Here is a 20,931-nt window from a genome sequence, read left to right on the forward strand (position 1 = left end):
CAACGATGACGTCATATGTGTACATCAAGTAAATTGGGAATTGATCATGTCGTGTAAAGAGAATTTGGCTACGACGGCTTGTACAAAGATACGTGAAATGGAGTTTAAAAGCAAATATCATTAATATTATGTAAAATGTATATGGATTTCAGTAAATAAAACAGGTATGCTAATTTATTTACTTGGAAAGTGCTGCTAGAATCCCTAGTTAAGCATGATTTTACGAAAAATCTCGGTTGATAAGTATAAAATTCAAAACACAGGGTAAGGTTTTGTGCGAATATGTGGAATAATTATTTTAATGACAGGACAGTGGGATTCTAGCAGCACCTTTTAGGCAAAATAGATGTTTTTCAACTATATTATTTATTCAAAGAAATTAGTAAACTCCGGGGTATTGTTCTTCTGTTAGCCTTTTTATTAAGGAAAATTTCGCTATATATAGAAGTCACGTGATCCTGTAGCAGTGGTGCACGTCTTTGTTTTAGACACTCTTTTATATGTATTCAGTAGTTAATAACAATCGACATTTATCAGCGGTTTTGGTACTTTATCAAACTAAATTTTCTTTAAAAAGTCTAAATTTTCCGAGAAATGACTTATATGCTTCCTTAACATACCCGCGTTTAAAGAAACCCATGAGGCTTAATAACAAATTGATCATCAGCAAACTATTTTTTACCTAATCGATGAATCAGTATAAATACATTAAAAGAAATAAAAACGTAGGAAAATAAAATATTGTTTACATGAACAAAGAAGAAAAACAAAACAAACAAAGAAGCAATATCAGGAAGTCAATTTGCATTGTTTGTTTGAAAATAAATCATACGTAGGTTTGGACCATATTCATCCTGTTTTCTCTCATCTTCTTGACATATTCTGCTACGTTCACTTTCTTTCTTTTCTGTCCTATTCGCTTCAAAGCATCCAACGCTATATATGTCCCCGTCCTTCCTATCCCTGCGCTAGAATAATATTAGAAGTATAATAATCAAGTAATATTCGCTCATTTAATTTTGAAAAAAATATTTATTTCTTAATCCACCCGTGTTTTTTTTTTTATGTCAGAAGCATCTATCCACTATTAAATGTAAAATTTGATTGCCGAAATGTACCTGCAGTGAACAATTGTTGGGGAGTTTTTCTGATTGGTTCCTGTTCTTGTCACGTGATCAAGAAAAACAATAAGACAGAGAGGATCCGGAGTCCCGTGGTCTGGCCACGCCGTTTAATGGTACTGTGTCACCGTTCTTGATTCCTTCGACTTAAGTAAAGGATGAGATAAAATCTTTTATCATAATAGAATTGGAAAAAATCACAATAGTTGGTAGAACCTTTAAAATTGCATTTGACAAATTAAGAAAAGGAAGTAGTTTCATGTTTTATGCACCCTGTACTCATTTTTTTCTTAATAAACTTACTTCATTGTGCATAGCAGTCATCCGTCGCACGATGTAAAACGCGTACTGTTTTTCTTCTATCAATTTTACCGAAACAGCACCAAAATTAAGGCTTTTATTTGCGTCTGGCCAATACTGATTGCATTTCACCTTTTAAAAATACAATATAACACGCTATTTCGTAAACTTGATTGGACAGACCCAATTATGATCTCATTAATATGATTATATAACATTGAATTTCGTGAAGAACCCAAATATTCTGTAGAATTATATATTTATGAAAGACGCAAATTTCGCCACAAAACACACACTTTAGTTCCTTCTTTCAAATTCGTCACCATTACAATGGAGAACACATTTTCTTGCAAAATCATCGTCCAAAAATCCCCAAGTGTATTTTGCTTAGGACCTACAAAAGAATCATATAGAATAATAATTATTGAAAGAATTTCAATCAAATATACTTGTTAAATGAGGTAGTAAAATTTCAAACCGGTGTACCTTAATGGTTTTATATGAAGTTAATTTATGCTGACCTGCATATTGTCCTTATTCTCAGTATACACGTTTTTTTTATGTTTTGAAAAAGAAGAAAAGGCCTAATTACTAATTACTGTTAATAAGTTACAGGTTTAAAGCACATGTACTCTTACCTTGTGCTGCGATATACTCTCTCTCCCACTCTGCACCCTGTTTAATACGAAGAAAAACTGATCACATTTTATATATACAGGTTTGTTACTATTACTCATTGATATGCTATTTGCTTAACAAATGAAATTGAAATAAAATGGAAACAAAGGATAATAGAAAAGACAACATTCAATGAAGGAAAATATATTGTACAATTAAAATAATCACCGTTTTTACTTCACTATTCAAATATTAAGAACATGAAGATTATGTTTACCTCAATATAGTTTGCATTGATGTAGTCGGATCCTGAATTTGTTCTCAATTTTACTCTAGAATGGTCGTCTCAATGAAAAAATGAAAATAAAATCAGTAATCTTAAATTGTTTATATACACCAAAAAAAATCAAACTTCAAAATCCCTTGACTTCACATAATATGTTGGTTTGAAGACTGAATTAAAGATCAAAGAGCAGGGCTCACCTTTTGCATAAAATGGCCCAGTAGATATACTCTTTTGATTGATGAACAGTTGATGTTCAAATAAAAGCATATATATAGATCAGAGGTTGTGCTCCATATTAAGTATCAAAAATATAGTTTTATATATTTGCTATTTATGGACTTTTTCAGAATATGAGGAAACTGAAGCATATCCTTACATCGTAATGGTTTGACTAGCCAGAAAAGTACGTCATTTTCGATAGATTCGCAATCGCCAAAGATCTTAATGATATTTACTGCATTAAAACTTAGCAGTTTCAGTTTTTTTCAGAAATTCATAGGGCCAAATAAGGCAATAAGTGAACCTTGTTTTTTTTCAGAAAAATAATAATAATAATAAATAAAGAAAAAAAATAGAAAAAGAAAACCCGTTCCCACAGAGTTACACCACATAGTTTAAAGCTGATGAATTTGATTTTTATTTTTTACAACAGACCAGATCCATATGACAATCAAACAAGATCAGTAAATAAGAAATTTACTGTATTGAAAAGTTTTACATATTTCTAATTTTGGACTTTGAGGTACTGCAATCCTCATATTCTGAATCTGAATCTCAGGCATTGACTAATTGAAAATGCTAATAACAGACGTCCCTGAATTCTCAAAGTTTTTACCCACGATAATTCTTTAATCTTCATTTTTAAAGTTAATCATATTACATTGGGAAAATATGTAATTCTCAAATAAATTTTCAGCAAATGCAAATTAGAACATCAACTAATAATTTTTCAATTCAAATTTGATCAAAAACACATTTTAAAAATAAAATTCATAGGTATCCAGGCTTTTGAAGAAATTGTTATTTTCTGTAAATAAAAGGTACTTTCGTTTCCTTCATTTATTCTTCGATCAATTTACAATGCATAGTGTATAAAGATTTCCTTTCGTTAAAACACTCCATAAATCATATTTAATTTCGTATCATGATAATAAGAATTGGCATTTTGGATTATATTAAAAGAACCTCAACTTCTTGAAATATGTAATCTTAGTATAAAATTCTGGGTAAAAATTTCGACTTCTTATAAAACATTTCTAGGAACATTGAGAGGCATAAAACAAAAATTGTTGCATGAAAAGATTTAATTTTTAATCTTCATTTGAATATCATTTGTGTAGTATCAAAGATTTTAGAGAAAAGTGTCTGTTGTCAACTTAAGGAATTTTTACATAACAATAACATGTTGTATGAGTTTCAATCTGGGTTTCGGAGTAAATATTCTACTGATACATGGCTTATACATTTGTTGGACCATATTAGGGACAATAACTCTAAGGGATTATTCACAGGAATGATAATGTTAGACCTACAAAAAGCGTTTGATACAGTGGACCATGAAATATTATGTAATAAATTAGACATTATGGGAATTGATAATCAATGGTTTAAGTCATATCTGACTGACAGGTCTCAGGTGGTGGGTTGCAGAGGTGTTGTATCTAAGTCAAAGAAAATTACTTGTGGGGTTCCCCAAGGGAGCATTTTAGGCCCTTTATTGTTTTTATGCTATGTTAATGATATGTCCATCAGTATAGATACAGATTGTAAACTCATTCTTTATGCTGATGATAGCGCTATTTTATACTCACATAGAGACCCTAATGTTATCTCTAACAAACTTGGGAAGGTGCTAGAGAAGTGTTCCGAGTGGTTAATAGATAATAAGTTATCTCTCCATCTTGGAAAAACAGAGTCTATCCTTTTTGGCCCAAGTCGCAAATTAAAAAATGAAGGTCAATTTGAGGTTAAATGTCACGATCATATTATCAAATCCAGTGACTCTGTTAAGTATCTAGGAATCACAATTGATAAATTTTTAAAATGTAACTTAATAGTAGATGAGATCGTGGCCAAGGTCAATTCTAGACTGAAGTTCTTATACAGGAATGGAAAATGGTTAAATAAAAGATCCAGATTAACATTAGCATCTGCACTAATTCAGTGTTATTTTGATTACTGTTCATCAGCATGGTACGAAAGCCTGTCCAAATCTTTGAAAAATAAGTTACAAGTTCTTCAAAACAAAACAGTAAGATTTATTTTAAATCTGAATCCTAGAGCCAGGATCAATTGCGATATTTTAGATTCAATAAATACACTACGTGTATCTGATCGTGTAAAACAGTTAAGACTAAATCATGTTTTTAACATCAATCATAGTCTAGCACCAAATTATCTAAATGAGAATTTTAATAGGAATAATAATGCTACTAGGGGAGCGTCCAATTTTAATTATCATGTACCCAGGGTTGGAGCATACAATGATTCAAATTTTTATTATCAAGCCATTTTAAACTGGAATTCTCTTCCATTGGAAGTAAAAACTATAGCCAATAGAGCTAGTTTTAAATCTGCTGTCAAGTTGCATCTTACACAAGAAGCTCGAAGGATGGAAGAAAGTATTTATATATAATATTTTTACAAGGGAATGAAACTTTTTAAAATAATTTGTATTAACCTGAAACTGTGATCATGTATATATATGTCAAATTATTTTATTCAGGCTAGGAAAATTATGTAATCCTCAATTTTATTTTTTATTTTTGTCTATGCTGTCTTAGTCAATTAAATTATAATCAACTTGTACCATCTTAGGACCCCATTGGAAATAAGCATGTTTTATATATTGCTTTCATGGGTTATCCTAGGCAAAGATTGATTAAAAATATGTTTATTTGTGTTGTATGTGATAAGATCTGGTTCTGAGATCTGTATAATCCTGTGATAATGATAACTGTGATAATACCTGGAGTGATATTGTTTTAATGTGATAGCTACATGTATGTGCTAGAACTTTTAAGCGATCCCTAATTAATTTTGGAATGTAATTTGTGTTATGATTTGTAATGAATTTGACTCTTTGCCTGAATAAACATAATAATAACAAGTAACAGCTTTTTAAAAAGCTTGCCTGACTAAATCAATCAATTTATCTGCATGAAGATTGATAACCCTATTGAGCAATACTTTGTGGGTTTAAAGAATATCCTAACTTTATATTTTGAGAACCTTATGTAATTGAAATCTTGATTTTACTGAACTTGTAGAAGAATCATCTCTACACTGCATACTAAAGAACTTTGTAGTTGAATGGGGGGGGGGTGTCTGCAAGTGGAGTGATCTGCCCTTGGATCTAAATTGATTTCAAGCTACATTGTAACACCTATTATAAAATCTGTTATCAAATCACGCATTGTGAACATTTTAAAAGATGGATATAATTAAAAACACATTTTGTTGCAGTGTATTTTCTCCTCTGAAGTAAACAGTAGTAATGTGTGTTCATTATTTTTTTCTTAAAAGGGGAGGGGGATATGACACTATCATATAATACAAGATATATTGAGAATGAAATAAGTAAATTCAATAGTTAGGCTTTGTAGAGAGAAATATCCAAGATTATTCACTACTTTCTTATTTATCGTGTGCATCTGAACAAAGACATATAATAGATCATACACCTGGAGACGATGTTGTTTATTATATTATTGGACTCGTCCATTTATGGAATAAACCAACCGCGGGATCGGTAAACAAATTAGAAACATCATTTCTTCAGTGTTACATCATGTAACACTGAAGAAATGATGTTTCTAATTTGTTTACCGATCCCGCGGTTGGTTTATTCCATAAATGGACGAGTCCAATAATATAATAAACAACATCGTCTCCAGATGCATGATCTATTATATGTCTTTTATGTAACTTACATGTCCATGTACCATGTATACTGATGTATACGATATGTTGTTTTAAAGAATGGTATAAAACTTGTAGATAGAATTTCTGAAGCATTAGAAGGAAGTCAAAAGGACAAACTTTATTTAATTCCATAGAAGTTAGCACACCCATTCATACAATAGAACAATCCAAGGAAAAGGCGCGAAGATAGCTTTCTAGTGACATTTGGCGCGAAAAGAGCGATTCACCCCTTTCGTAGAATATAAATGGACTGATCCAGTAGTATAGAAATGCAGAAAAAAAGATACACGGACATGTTGAAACGGCAGATCATATTGAATAATCTGTTCCATGCAAAAAGATTAAAGGAAGTAAACACTGCAGTATTTCGCATCAGTAATATCTTTCTTTTTTCTGAAAACTGTTTCTTTTAAATTGCAGGTAAAGAATTCCAATGTAAATCAGCTTGCACAAAATCTGGCTCTTTAGATATGGTCGCACATTTTCGGATCTTGGAAATATCAATCCTTATACTGCCTGACGCCGTGACGTCAGGCAATAATAATAAAGAATACTTTTTGAATTCAATTATAAATTAATGAGTCATTCTACCTGGCTGAGGATCGGAGTACCCTAATATTAAAACATTCTACTAAATATGTTGAACAACTCCTTACTAAAGACAAACATACGAGCGTAAATGTAACCAAAAATGTGGTTGCTTCCTAATGTGGTCCTTAACACATTTCTAAGCACTTACAGGGGAAAGTAGTTTTATATCTATTTTTAACCATATTATCTTCTCTCTTTCCATCGTCACACTTGTGTAATTCCCCATATGGCAATGTCTGCAATGCAATGAAAAATAATGATACATTCCATAAACGACTTCTAAATCTATATACACATTGCCAGTAACGGTTAAAATGGACTATGATCAGTGCAATTACAAATAAAATTTATTATTTTTTATATCCTTATAAGGTTTATCATTACAAATCATGTACAAATATAATAAAATATATTTACAGCATATTCTCTCTGAAACCCGTCATCTTTATCCTTTCTTTTCTCCGCTATTACCGATTCCAGTTGATTAAGAGGTATGTCTCGAATTGTTGTTTCATTTGCATAAAAGTCTCCATAAGGGTTCTCCGAGTGAATCAGTTCATCTTCATCCACATCTGCCTCATTACCCTTGCTCTTGTGCTTGAAATTGATCCCTTTCCCGCTACCTCTTTGTTTGCTTCCTTTATATTCATTTGAAGGATGAGGTTTTGAATCAGTTGAGTAATCTCTTTCACTAGTTCCTTTAATGGCTGAAATAGATTAGTAAGCTATTCAAACGTTTCAAATTTGTACTAAATATATACAAAGAAGGAATCCAGAAACCTACAGTTATTAGGTCCTTGATTTGTTCCTATTCTATCATCCTGTAGGCTGCGCCTGGAACATAAAATGTTTTTCATAATAAAATAAACAAAAGCTTAGTTCTTTTCTACAAACATCATATCACTATACATGTATTACTTTTTTATTTGTTCACTACTGCTGATTTTTGAAAGAACATAGAAAATAAGAACGAATAATATGGTGGCATATTTCTGTGCCCTACATGCAAGATAAATTATGTCAACACGGCAGATGATTATGTAAACATCAATATATCTATGGCAAAATGCAAGATAATTATTTAGACATGCAACATATTAATGACAACATGCAAGATGTTTATGTCAACATGCAAGATGTTAATGTCAACATGCGAATTATTGATATCTGCATACAAGATAATTATGTCAACATGTGACTTATATATGTACTCAGGCAAAATAATGATGTCCACATGGGACTTATTTGTCAACATGCACGATAATTATGTCAACAAGAAAGGTATATAAGCTGATATGTGATTTATTATCTTTTGTGTTGACATAACTCTCTTGTATGTAAAAATATAACTCGCATGTTGACATAAATAAGTAGCATTTTGAATTAATATATTGCATGTTTACATAGTTATCTCGCATTTTCACATAAGTATCTTGCAGGTTAATTCACATAAATAAGTTGCATGTCTTAATAATTCACTCGTATGTAAACATAAATATCTTGCATTTCTACAGAATTAGCTTGCATTTTAGCATAGTAAATCACATCTTGTTAAAATTATGTTACACCTTGCATCTACGATGTTAGATACGGTTTTAAATAAGTGATTTAACAATATTTAAACAAATTTTCATACAAGAATTTGAAACTTGCATGTGAATATAATTATCTTGCATGTAGACATGATTATCTTGCATTTTGACATAATTTTCATGCATGTTAACATAATTTATCCTGCATTTAGGGGGCAGATACATGCCACCATACGAAGGATATCTTATACATTCAACGATAGAAGATAACAGAAGAAAAACATAGGCTTGATTTGATTCAATGTATATTACACGTATTTAATGTCCCTTTTTTACTCATATGGAGGTGCCACCTCTTGACGGTGCTGCAAATGTTGTCCTGTACTCGGCACGCAGGGCGACTGAGTAGAGAGGTATCAAAATGATTTTAAATTGGATTAAAAAGTACCTTCTTAAGACCAGAATGAGAACCACTATAAGAATACAGGCAATGACGAGTCCAGAGATTCCTCCAATGACTGAACCAAATATACTACTTATAACCGTTGTTGAGCTTATCTGCAAGATGACATATATTATATATATTAAGATATTCAAATAACGTTTATCAACAGTTTTTTGACGCTAAAATCTTCCTATAATAAGTGCTTTTGAATTTTATTTATAAATAAATTATGTTCGTTTGACCTGGTGAATTTAGAACGTTTACATTTTAATTGTCGGCATCGACATGTTTTAAATACGATTCCCTTCTTGGAAAAATAAACACAATTATCAAATGCTAACCATAAACTGCTTATAAAAGTTTTGATTACTCTTAATTTGATATCTCAAATTTAGATTTTGAAATAATACCTCGAGTTTATGTTTCACAAAAATAATCCACTGAGAGAAGATAAATTAAGGAACAATTAAAATAAATATTACCTTAACCATAGGACAAAATCCACTGACAGAGTCACATGTCTTGTTAACACAGCTTGTGCTACAATTTTCCTTGCAATCAAACCCAAAAGTATCAAAACTACAACCTAAAAATCAATATAAATACATAGAGTTTAAAAGATTCTTGAATACTGATCTTCATAGATTCAATACATCCCAAAAAAAAACTATCGATGAGCTCCAGAGTTGTTATATTTTATTACATTGTGTGCGATTGTCGATTTTTAAACTTTGCATGATCTGCAGTTATATCCGACAGTTCTGCATACGGTGCTCCATTTCATATCATATTTAATGTATGCGGAGGATACTGAATAATTTTTGAGCGAAACATGGCAGACAAAATTAATAATCTAAAGCAAATATAATTTGCACATCGATATCTTTACTCATGTGAGTGATTCCCCGAGAGTCGCTAGTTTCTCCTGCATATCAAATACATGTATGAAAGAAAAATAGAGAGAATCTCTAAATTTAGGAATATTCGAAAGACCAAGTGAAACTGCGTAGGTATGCCTCCATTTTGCAGCTTGAATTCAAATGTTTGAAGATGTACATTTTTGTTTTCTACCTCAAGATTTGTCCTTAAACGACTCTTTCACTTGTTTTAAATGTGTCAAACAGCAGATACAAAAAAAACCCCTTAAGAGGATAATGATAGTACTTTGGAGGGAAAAACTATTTTCCAAAATAATAATTTATTCATCAATTAGCGTCAGAAAAATTCAAACCCTGATTGCAGTTTATTTCTTTGAATCCCTTTGCGCATCCATTCGGACAGCTTCCATTGACGTGGTTACATTTAGAACCTCGACAATTTCCACAAGGTTGACTACAGTTGATTCCATACTTATTTTTGGTACAAACTAATTTGAAAAAAGAGAACAAATTGCATAATTTTATGATCATTAAGAAAACATCAGCTTAATATTTGCAAGCAATTAGAGAAAAAAAGTTAGGTAAACATTTTCAAATTAGAATTCTCTCAAAATCAATAAAGGGGAACTAAATTTCGTTACCTATTTTACCTTTAGATCTTGGACTAGTATTTAGATTTTTTTCTGATTACATTTTATTTAATTCGGTTTTATAAGGAATTGATAATTTTTTTTTCTTAAAATGAAAACATTTCCAGTTAAAGCAATATGAGCTGCATTTTTCAGAAAATTATTTTGTTAAAATGTGCTGTTACGATTGCTTTATATGTAATTTAAACCTTTATGATGAGTTAGACTAAAAAAAAGTATTGATTTTCTTTCCAAAAAAAAAAATTCTGTGCAATGGAATGTACAGTTTTATATGAGAAATCAGTTTAGTACAGGACGACAATAACGTGATTTTGCTTCAATATAAGCATATAAAAAGGTCTTCCATCGCAAATCTGAACGACAAGAGTTGATAAATGTTCTTATTTTCTATTATCAAATTAATTAATCACAATTTTTCATCAAAAATTTCCGACATTTCAGTTGCAGCTGATATTGCTTTAACGTACTTTGAACATTTCTTTTCAATTGAATTAGATAAAGTTAAAGTAATTTTGTTAGGGTTATCTTTAAACATTTTTAACCCCACAATTTATATATCACCAATTGTGTTATATTGATTTGAAGATATAACAATCACCTTTTTAAAGAAAACAATAACTATACCTATAGTGCATTGTGGAAGCTCCCAACCAGGCTTACATCCTGCAACACAACTTCCATTTTTCCAGTTACATGTTTCGGGTATACCGCAATTAATACTGCATTTATCTTCACAGTTCTTGCCATAAGTTCCTCGTGAGCAATCTGTAGCAGAATTTCAAAACAAATTGTAATTCAGGATATATATATATATATATATATATATATATATATATATATATATATATATATATATATAAATTATATATATATATATATATATATATATATATATATATATATATATATATATATATATATATATATATATATATATATATATCTATATATATATATATATATATATATATATATATATATATATATATATATATGTTTCACTTGTACCTTGTAAAGAAAAAAAAATGTTTAGAACGAACTATCGAAATACCTTTAATGAAACAAAATAATTTTACAGAATGTGACGAAGGGTTCTATGGTTTTGATTGTAAACAAGAATGTAGCACACATTGTAAAGTCTCTGGAGCGTGTGACCACGTGATTGGTTCTTGTAAAGGTGGTTGTAAAAGTGGGTGGCAAGGTTTGGATTGTCGGGAAGGTAATATTACTTTTGGTTTAAAATACTGATTTAAATTAATCTTTTGTTGATTACAACTAACTAATACACTTTTACACCAGTCATTTTAGCAATGTTTATTTACATTTTTTTTTATTTAATACCGAAACTTAGGGTAGTGTTTGGATTAAACATCCATGGATTTGTTGAAAATAGGTTTCGATTACACTGTGAGATTTTCTAGAATATATTTTCGTCCAAAATCATATAAAATATATAATGTCCATGCTTTAATTTAATAAAAATTCTGAAATTGCTAGTTTCATTTTCTTCTACAGCTTACTTTGCCTTTGTAGTTATCAAGTCACTCAGTATTTGTCGAAATAAAAATTCTTATTAGAATATCATATAGAATTAAAATACAATGCCAATATTTTCACTTTAATATAACCCCAAACCCTAAATTTTCCAAACATTTCGATTGGTTGAATAGAACTTTTGTGCATGTACTTGTGTGATTGTCAGTTGATAATTAGATGTCACAAGATTCTCGGAAATTCTCAATCAGAAATGAACATTAAATCTCCTCTTCGTGTTAATCTAAAAATAAAACAATGTTAGCAATGTAACTTTTAAGTCATTATAATAAGTTTAATAGTAAAAGAAAAAACAACGATTTATTCACAGGTGCTCTGTATGAAAAATACTCATGGCAATTAAATATAACAGAAAAAATATTAGAGAATTTTATAATTCTTTTTTTTTTTTAACTTTACGGAATGTGACATTAGAAAGTTTGGCTTGGGTTGTGAGCAGAACTGTAGTGCATATTGTAAGATACTGGAGTATGTGATCACGTGACTGGCTCTTGTAACGGTGGTTGTAAAAGTGGATGGCAAGGGAATAGTTGTTTTGAAAGTAATTTTTTTTTTGCTTTGTTTTCTGTTTTTCTTGTCTTTAATTTTATGATGAAATGCTATAGATTTCAATAGATTTCAGTTATACTTATATACAAGATAATTATAAAATATAAATAATTATAGTTAATACCTGAATTATCGATACAATCGATATTATCTGAATTATCGAATAATAACAAATTTCATTCAGCGTTTTGTAAAGCTTTCCGACTTTTTGTGTTGAAAAATAACACAAAGAATGCCTCGAAATAAAATGTAAAACCTTAAAAGTCAAGAAACTTTTGTGAAATGTGCATACATGTACATTACCTTCTAAAGACTGTATTGCACATGCTGTAAATATTGAGAAAAAGTTTTCGGTTCAATGCAGTCCTAATGACCGAAGCATAAACGATCGTTTAAAGAAAGACATCAAGAAAAAAGATATAGCCTAGCCGGAAAATGTTAATCAAGTTTTTTTAAAGAAGAAGCTCTTTATATGAAAGTTGTTTGTTTATGACATATTATATGCGTCGACATTGAAAAGCCAAATTTATTTAAACTATTACACGGCTGGCGCGAAAAAACTGCAATAAAGAATTCCTGCATTGTTGTTGAGAGAGAGTTAATGGAACATTTGGCCAGATAAAGAAGGAATTTTCAATAAGAAGAAAGAAGATCACCTTCATATATTACATGTACGAGAGGGTTTTTTTTAGAAACCAAGGAAAATGACGAACATTCAAACATCAAACTTTAATCAATCCATGTAAGTGATATTCAAAATTAATGAATATATGTGTACACACTGCAACTTGCAGGTAGAGACAAGGAAATATTTTTACTGGGACATATTTAAATAAATATATTTTGGAGCATATCTAAGCGATCATACAAATTCATTTTTCAATATATATACTTTCATTACCTTATAAGAATAATATTTTTTTAAAAATTTATGTAGCCTGACACACTACGAACAACAGATATTCATTATACCCCCGCCTGAAAGGCGGGAGGGTATATAGTGATCCGGATTCCGTCCGTCTTTATGTCGGTCCGTTCGTCTGTTACGCTTTTTCTCTTATCCGCAACTCCTTTTATACTACTGAGTGAAATTTAATGAAACTTTCACAGAATCTTTATTACATATTGCCATTGTGCATCTCCTATTTTACTTCTTTATTCGACACGTATTTTACCTTTCCCAGAGCAAAACATGGACATTGCCATTTTTTGTTTACCTATGACGTCACATAATAGAAGCTTCTGGATAACATTTGATTGGACGAGTTATTCCTCTTTACACATTACCGTAAAACAATATATAGCAACACATCGACATTATGGGAGGCGGGTGGTATCATTTAGTGAGCTCATTGCTCACAGTACCTCTAGTTATTCATTGCATTAAACTGCATTTTGTAGAAATAATATGTGTTGTTCATAAAAAGAAATATTTTAGAAAAAATAACAAAATTTTTAAACTTTGTAAAGAAAATTGAGTAATTTACAAATTTAATAAAATGATAGAAAAAAAAGAAACGGTTGTGTAGTTGAAAAATGTCAGCATTTAAAGTTAATCTTCCTTTCTTGTCCTTTTATTAGAACTATTGGTTTCCAATTCTACCAGTGACTTGACTTAACTAACACTGCAATTTCATAAAAGAGTATTCAAGTATGCTTATACATTTTTTTTTTTAGTTTTTTGTGAATTGTCATCAATACAGGCTCCAAAAAATATTTCATTTTTAAGGAGGTATTCTTGGAATGTCTTTAATTTATTCACTGTTTCGGAGTTCCAAGACTGACTCCTCCAGTGTACATATCTTGTAGAGCTCTAAAAGTCAGCATCTGGTCTCTGTATGCTAGAGAAATGAAGTTGACATTCCCTTCTTTAGTCAGGTTCGTTTCTTAATTATTTTGTGAAAAATTATTTATTTCATTGTCAATGCTTCTTTATTGTACATGTATCAAAAAGCAAATTATGGAAAATTACATAAGTTTATTTCTAAGAATGAAAATGAACTTTCACCTATTATAAATAAACCTGTAATAAGTTCTTTTGTCATAACTGCCAGTTTATCTTATGTATAGGTAGCCTGTAAAATATATCTGAATTGAACAGAGCATTTTTTAATATGTCACTAGCAAAACATTTTTGTCATTTTTAGACAGATAGCTGAAGTTTCGAGAATGTTTAACCAAGAAATATTGCTATCGATTTATGAGTTGACTAATCATTATGGAGAGACTATGATTCAGTGTATAAAAAGGGTCAACACCTAAACATGAGTTATATTTAAAGACATGCACAGGTAACTCCATTGTACATTTATGAAGTAATGTTTTTAACAAAAAAAGTTACACAATATAAACATAAATTAAATGTAACCTCTTGAAAATTGACGGCTTTAATTTACTTTAAAAAATAAAACAAAACCTAATGTTGAAGCTTTTTTGTATTGTTTGGATTCCAATCAGTTCATATAAAGACCCTTAGGCTAGCGTTTGACCACTATAAGAAACCATCTTTTTTGTAAAGAAAAACTCTGAAAAAAGCTTCTTTAAAATACGTTCGATCTTGAGCTGTTAGGCAAATATTTGTATCGATCTCCGTTGGTAAACTTTGTAGAACGAAGATTATCATTTTTCTATCATAAATGTCATTGATCGTTGTTGTTAGCAATATACTGTGATATATTCTTAAGGATATCCGATCTTCTGCCAGGAAGGATAACTCCCAAACTTAATATTAAATTTGAAATGCATCAAAATGAAGCTTGAAAATGAAATGTTTTCTTGCAACAATTTTCATTTTAGTCATCTTCATAAGATTAAAGGGTTTTGAAAGTCTTAGAAAAGTTTTAGAAAAGTTGACATTTGTACCCTATAAAAGGGGAAAAAAAATGAAAATATAGTTTAAGAGAAAAAAAAAATTCTTGAATCCAGTCTCAGATATCAATGCTTGTAAGCATGACTTTAAATAAAAAGTGATTTGTGGTGTCTTTCAATGATAGAAAAAGTATTTTACTCTAAGTATTATAGAATATATGACGGAAATAGAGGTCAGAAAATACCATATAAGTTTAAAATTATCATGTCAATTTCTTAGAATGCCTGGATACCTATCACTTTTTAAACCTAAATATATATTAGTTGATCAATTTGCAATTAGAAGATGCATTGCTTATATTTAAGTTCGTTATTCCTATAAAAATAGTGGAGATTTGACAATTTTCCCTATATAATACGACTAATTTAATCTTTAACGTTAAAGAAATACAATGGAAAAATTTACATATCTTTGTGGATTCAGAGATACGTTTATGAGTATTTTTGATTACTAAACTGCTCATTTAACAATATGAAGATCAGACTACCTTAAATATAACATTTTTTGCAGTAACACTGGCTGAACAAGTTGAACGATTCCATTGTGGCACGAACATGGTTACTAGCTGAACATAATTTTTCTTGAGTTGAGACTTACCTGGAACCTGTGATGTCTGTTTTTTTTCATGATATGAATAACAACGACACGATATTATTTTTTTAACCAGAAAGACTTAGTTTTGGCTTTTTTGAATAAGTTATATTGGTCACTTTATTTTCACAAGCGAAAAGATCGAGATGATTAAGCATAATACAAATGAGTCCACTGGTCCTCTCCTGACAAAAAATGATAATGATTCACTACTACTTTGGGAGAAGGCATTGAAATAGCTTAATTGAGAAAAAAACTGAAAGAATTCAATATATTAAAACCATTTTGTCATCATTACGCATTAAACATGATAAATCATAAATCTAACCTACTTCCATACCTATAATGAACCAAACAATTTGTCACAAACAGCGGGCCAGATACATGAAAAACTATATGGTAGGAACTGCAGGACCTGCATTGTCAACCATATAAAATGAAACAGATGTGACTAGAAATCGGGTGCATGGCAAGCTGTGGTAAAAGAAGTTGAAAAGAACTCAACTTTGAGAAAGTAATTGATTATTCCAGCAAATATTGTCTCTATTCTGAAACCTTTACAATCTATCCTAATCGAAATTTAAATATTTTATCAAAAGCATTTGCTTTCTTTGTTGTAGTTTGCGTTCATCATTATGTTTTTATTTTGATGAGAGAAAGAGATATTTAAAAAAATAATTTAGATTATGATTCGTAGAGTGTGACTTCAATATGTTCGGGAGGATTGTAATAAGCCGTGTGGAAGTTGCCGGGGTGGAGCACAATATCATCATATCAATTGGACTTGTCTGTCTGGTTGCGACTCTGGTAACTTTGGAGATGCATGTAATGAAGGTACATCTTTAATTAAAAGAATTGATTGATTAATTGTATGTTGTTTATTTGAACTTCGTAATTGTACCTATTTGCACAGTTGTGACAACTCCAGCATTTTTCAACAACTCATAAATGTATTTCTAATCATTTATAGAGGCACAGTAAACAGTTAAAAACGATTGATAAGGGTCTTGAAAGTCTTAGAAAAGTTCTTAGAAAAGTTGACACTTGTACCCTATAAAAGGGAAAAAAAAATGAAAATATAGCTTAAGAGAAAATTTTTTTTCTTGAATCCAGTCTCAGATATCAATGCTTGTAAGCATGACTTTAAATAAAAAGTGATTTGTGGTGTCTTTCAATGATAAAAATAGTATTTTACTCTAAGTATTATAGAATATATGACGGAAATAGAGGACAGAAAATACCATATAAGTTTAAAATTATCATGTCAATTTCTTAGAATGCCTGGATACCTATCACTTTTTAAACCTAAATATATATTAGTTGATCAATTTGCAATTAGAAGATGCATTGCTTATATTTAAGTTCGTTATTCCTATAAAAATAGTGGAGATTTGACAATTTTCCCTATATAATACGACTAATTTAATCTTTAACGTTAAAGAAATACAATGGAAAAATTTACATATCTTTGTGGATTCAGAGATGCTTTTATGAGTATTTTTGATTACTAAACTGCTCATTTAACAATATGAGGATCAGACTACCTTAAACATAACATTTTTTGCAGTAACACTGGTTGAACAAGTTGAACGATTCCATTGTGGCACGAACATGGTTACTAGCTGAACATAATTTTTCTTGAGTTGAGACTTACCTGGAACCTGTGGTGTCTGTTTTTTTTTCATGATATGAATAACAACGACACGATATTATTTTTTTAACCAGAAAGACTTAGTTTTGGCTTTTTTGAATAAGTTATATTGGTCACTTTATTTTCACAAGCGAAAAGATCGAGATGATTAAGCATAATACAAATGAGTCCACTGGTCCTCTCCTGTCAAAAAATGATAATGATTCACTACTACTTTGGGAGAAGGCATTAAAATAGCTTAATTGAGAAAGAAAACTGAAAAAAGTCAATATATCAAAACCATTTTGTCATCATTACGCAATAAACATGATAAATCATAAATCTAACCTACTTCCAAACCTATAATGAACAAACAATTTGTCACAAACAGCGGGCCAGATACATGAAAAACTATATGGTAGGAACTGCAGGACCTGCATTGTCAACCATATAAAATGAAACAGATGTGACTAGAAATCGGGTGCATGGCAAGCTGTGGTAAAAGAAGTTGAAAAGAACTCAACTTTGAGAAAGTAATTGATTATTCCAGCAAATATTGTCTCTATTCTGTAACCTTTACAATCTATCCTAATCGAAATTTAAATATTTTATCAGAAGCATTTGCTTTCTTTGTTGTAGTTTGCGTTCATCATTATGTTTTTATTTTGATGAGAGAAGGAGATATTTAAAAAAATAATTTAGATTATGATTCGTAGAGTGTGACTTCAATATGTTCGGGAGGATTGTAATAAGCCGTGTGGAAGTTACCGGGATGGAGCACAATATCATCATATCAATTGCACTTGTCTGTCTGGTTGCGACTCTGGTAACTTTGGAGATGCATGTAATGAAGGTACATCTTTAATTAAAAGAATTGATTGATTAATTGTATGTTGTTTATTTGAACTTCGTAATTGTACTTATTTGCACAGTTGTGACAACTCCAGCATTTTTCAACAACTCATAAATGTATTTCTAATCATTTATAGAGGCAAAGTAAACAGTTAAAAACGATTGATAAGTACAAAGAAGGCCAGGCAAACAGTATGAAGACTACAGAAAGGAAATATGATACGATAATGCGTACATTCTTCAAACTCGGATTATCAGGAACTTAGAGTGATGGGCCAACCGCCAACAAATTAGCTTCCTCTTGGTTCTACTGGCAAAACTGTATTTTCTTGAATACTTTTTTCTTATTATTCACATTTTAAAGAAAAAAATTACATTTTGAAATTGTCTGCACTGAAATTTAGTTTGTTTGTATGATAGACGGTTTATGTTATTTTTATTTGACAACATTGTTGGTGATCTATATTGATCTAAAATTATTAGAACAAATAACACACGTGTGGTTTAGATTTTTACTAGTCAGGAAATGTGCAAAACGCCTAAACTTGTACTATGTCTATAATATTTTGCTGTGCAAAGGATTGATTGATTGTATAATGTTTAACGTTCCTTTCCAGAATTTTTTACTGATATGGAGACGTCACTATTGCCTGTGAAGGGCTGCAAATTTAGGCATATGCTAGGCACGTTTATATATTTATGAGAACATGGCTACGACAGTATGTACAAAGATACGTAAAATGGAGTTTAAAAGCAAATATCGGGAATATTATGTGAAATTCATATGAAGTTCGGATTTGAACATATGAAAAGTTCGCCTTCTAAAATACTTGGAAAGTGCTGCTTGAATCCCGAGTTAAGCATGGTTTAACGAAAATTCTGGGTTCATATGTGTAAAATAAAATACATAGGGTAAGGTTTCGAGCAGATGTGTGTTATAATTATTTTACTGACCGGACAGTGGGATTCTAGCAGCACTTTTTATGCAAAATAGATATTTTTCGACTTTATTATTTACTCAAAGAAGAAATTAAACCATGAGGTATTGTTTCTGTTAGCTTTTTTTTTTTATTAAGGAACATCTCGCTATTGATAGAAGTCAAGTAATTAATGTGAATAAAAGATACATACAAAAAGAAAAGTAATAAATCTTATTAAAAATTAGAAATGGCCGCTTAAAATGTAAAACAATATGAAAATTTCACGAAAAAAATTCCAGGCAAATCCTTTCTATTAACAAAATATTCGTGACACAGTTGAAAGCTGAATCCAGTTCTTAAAGTTGTTGATTGTCGTAAATATTTTCAATTGCAAAATCGTCAATTTTATGAAGGGTCACGTCGTCTTTCTAATGATAATAAGTCTTGTTATATCCTTCTTGCGATTTTTTAATCCTTCAAAAAAATAATAGGAAAAAAGCATTTCAGATTACATATCTCGATTTTTAAAAGCAGTATCTTTTTGAGTACTGTCTTACCTTTTCTTGATTCTGTAAGATAGGAACAGCCCAGTCAGAACGATAACAACACAAAATGGTACCAGAATACCATAAAATGTGGCCCGGTAGTTGTCTTCAACTGAAAAAAAATAATAATAGGGAAAAACAAATTTGATACTGAGATTTCGGTTATGTAAAGCAAATATTGATATACTGACCCCATAGACAAGCAGGCCCAGTCACTCCAGCTTTACAGCCAAATTTACAGACATTAGTCACGTAATGACAGTTACGTGATACTTTACAAAATGTACTGCAGACATCTCTGCAATGAATCCCGTAAAATCCAAGCTCACACACTAAAAAAATAAAATAAAAAAAAAAATAAATAAAAAAAAAAAAACACAACATTTTTTAATATAAAATTTTTGCCATATATATAATTGTGATTATTCTGTTTTTCTTTCACTTTGAATTATGTTTTTTTTTGCAACTTTTAACGAAGGGAGAAAATGAAGTTATCACAAAGAAAAGAACGCATCTTTCAAATATATTTTAAAACTGGTCAGAGTTACCTTGGTCACATTTATTTCCCCGATACCCTGAGTCACAACCATTGACGCAAGAACCATTGACGTGATGGCAAGCCTTGCTTTCGATACAATTACCACATGTCTTATCACAGGCTGTTCCATATTGATTGCCATCGCACTCTATGAAATAAAAATATATTATTTAAATAGAAATGTCGCCATTAAACAACTTATCTTCATTGTGAACCCTTCTACTCCTTAATTATTTTTTTTCTTTCTTTTAGAACCTGAATATTTGAGTTTTTTTGAGAAACGATCATTACTTTAACACTTTTGTCGACCACAAGGTAGTATCATTATGACAGCTATTGTTCATGATTGTCAAAATTGTAATTCTTTTTGGTTACATTGTTTATGCCATAAGGAAGGATATGGAGCAAACACAGACCCCCGAAAATCAGAGGTGGGATCAAGTGCCATGGAGGAGTGAGCATCCCCTGCCGACCGATCACACCCGCCGTGTGCTCGTTGTCATGATTGTTGCGGGTTCTTTTCCTAGTGGTCTCCAAA

The 20,931-nt window shown here is 30.5% G+C and overlaps 1 protein-coding gene and 1 long non-coding RNA gene across 12 annotated transcripts in view; one reads left to right on the top strand and one right to left on the bottom strand.

The window, feature by feature from the left end:
* The window catches only part of LOC134281784 (receptor-type tyrosine-protein phosphatase epsilon-like), a 50,716-nt gene that overhangs the window by 6,870 nt on the left and 22,915 nt on the right, over window positions 1-20,931 (bottom strand). The gene's annotated exons all lie outside the window — the stretch shown is intronic.
* LOC134281790 (uncharacterized) lies at window positions 11,333-20,230 on the top strand. 8 transcript variants are annotated; one of them, XR_009995167.1, is made up of 6 exons: window positions 11,333-14,099; window positions 14,258-14,326; window positions 14,596-14,739; window positions 17,476-18,071; window positions 18,255-18,391; window positions 18,528-20,230. It is a non-coding gene; the product is annotated as an uncharacterized LOC134281790 (long non-coding RNA). The 8 variants fall into 8 exon arrangements; XR_009995168.1 differs by having other exon boundaries at window positions 11,333-12,440; window positions 13,141-14,326; XR_009995163.1 differs by having other exon boundaries at window positions 11,333-11,564; window positions 12,314-14,326.

The sequence above is a fragment of the Saccostrea cucullata genome, unplaced genomic scaffold (genome assembly GCF_032062105.1).
Source record: "Saccostrea cucullata isolate Sc308-1 unplaced genomic scaffold, CSIRO_AGI_Scuc_v1 ctg774, whole genome shotgun sequence".
NCBI classification, from domain to species: Eukaryota; Metazoa; Mollusca; class Bivalvia; order Ostreida; family Ostreidae; genus Saccostrea; species Saccostrea cuccullata.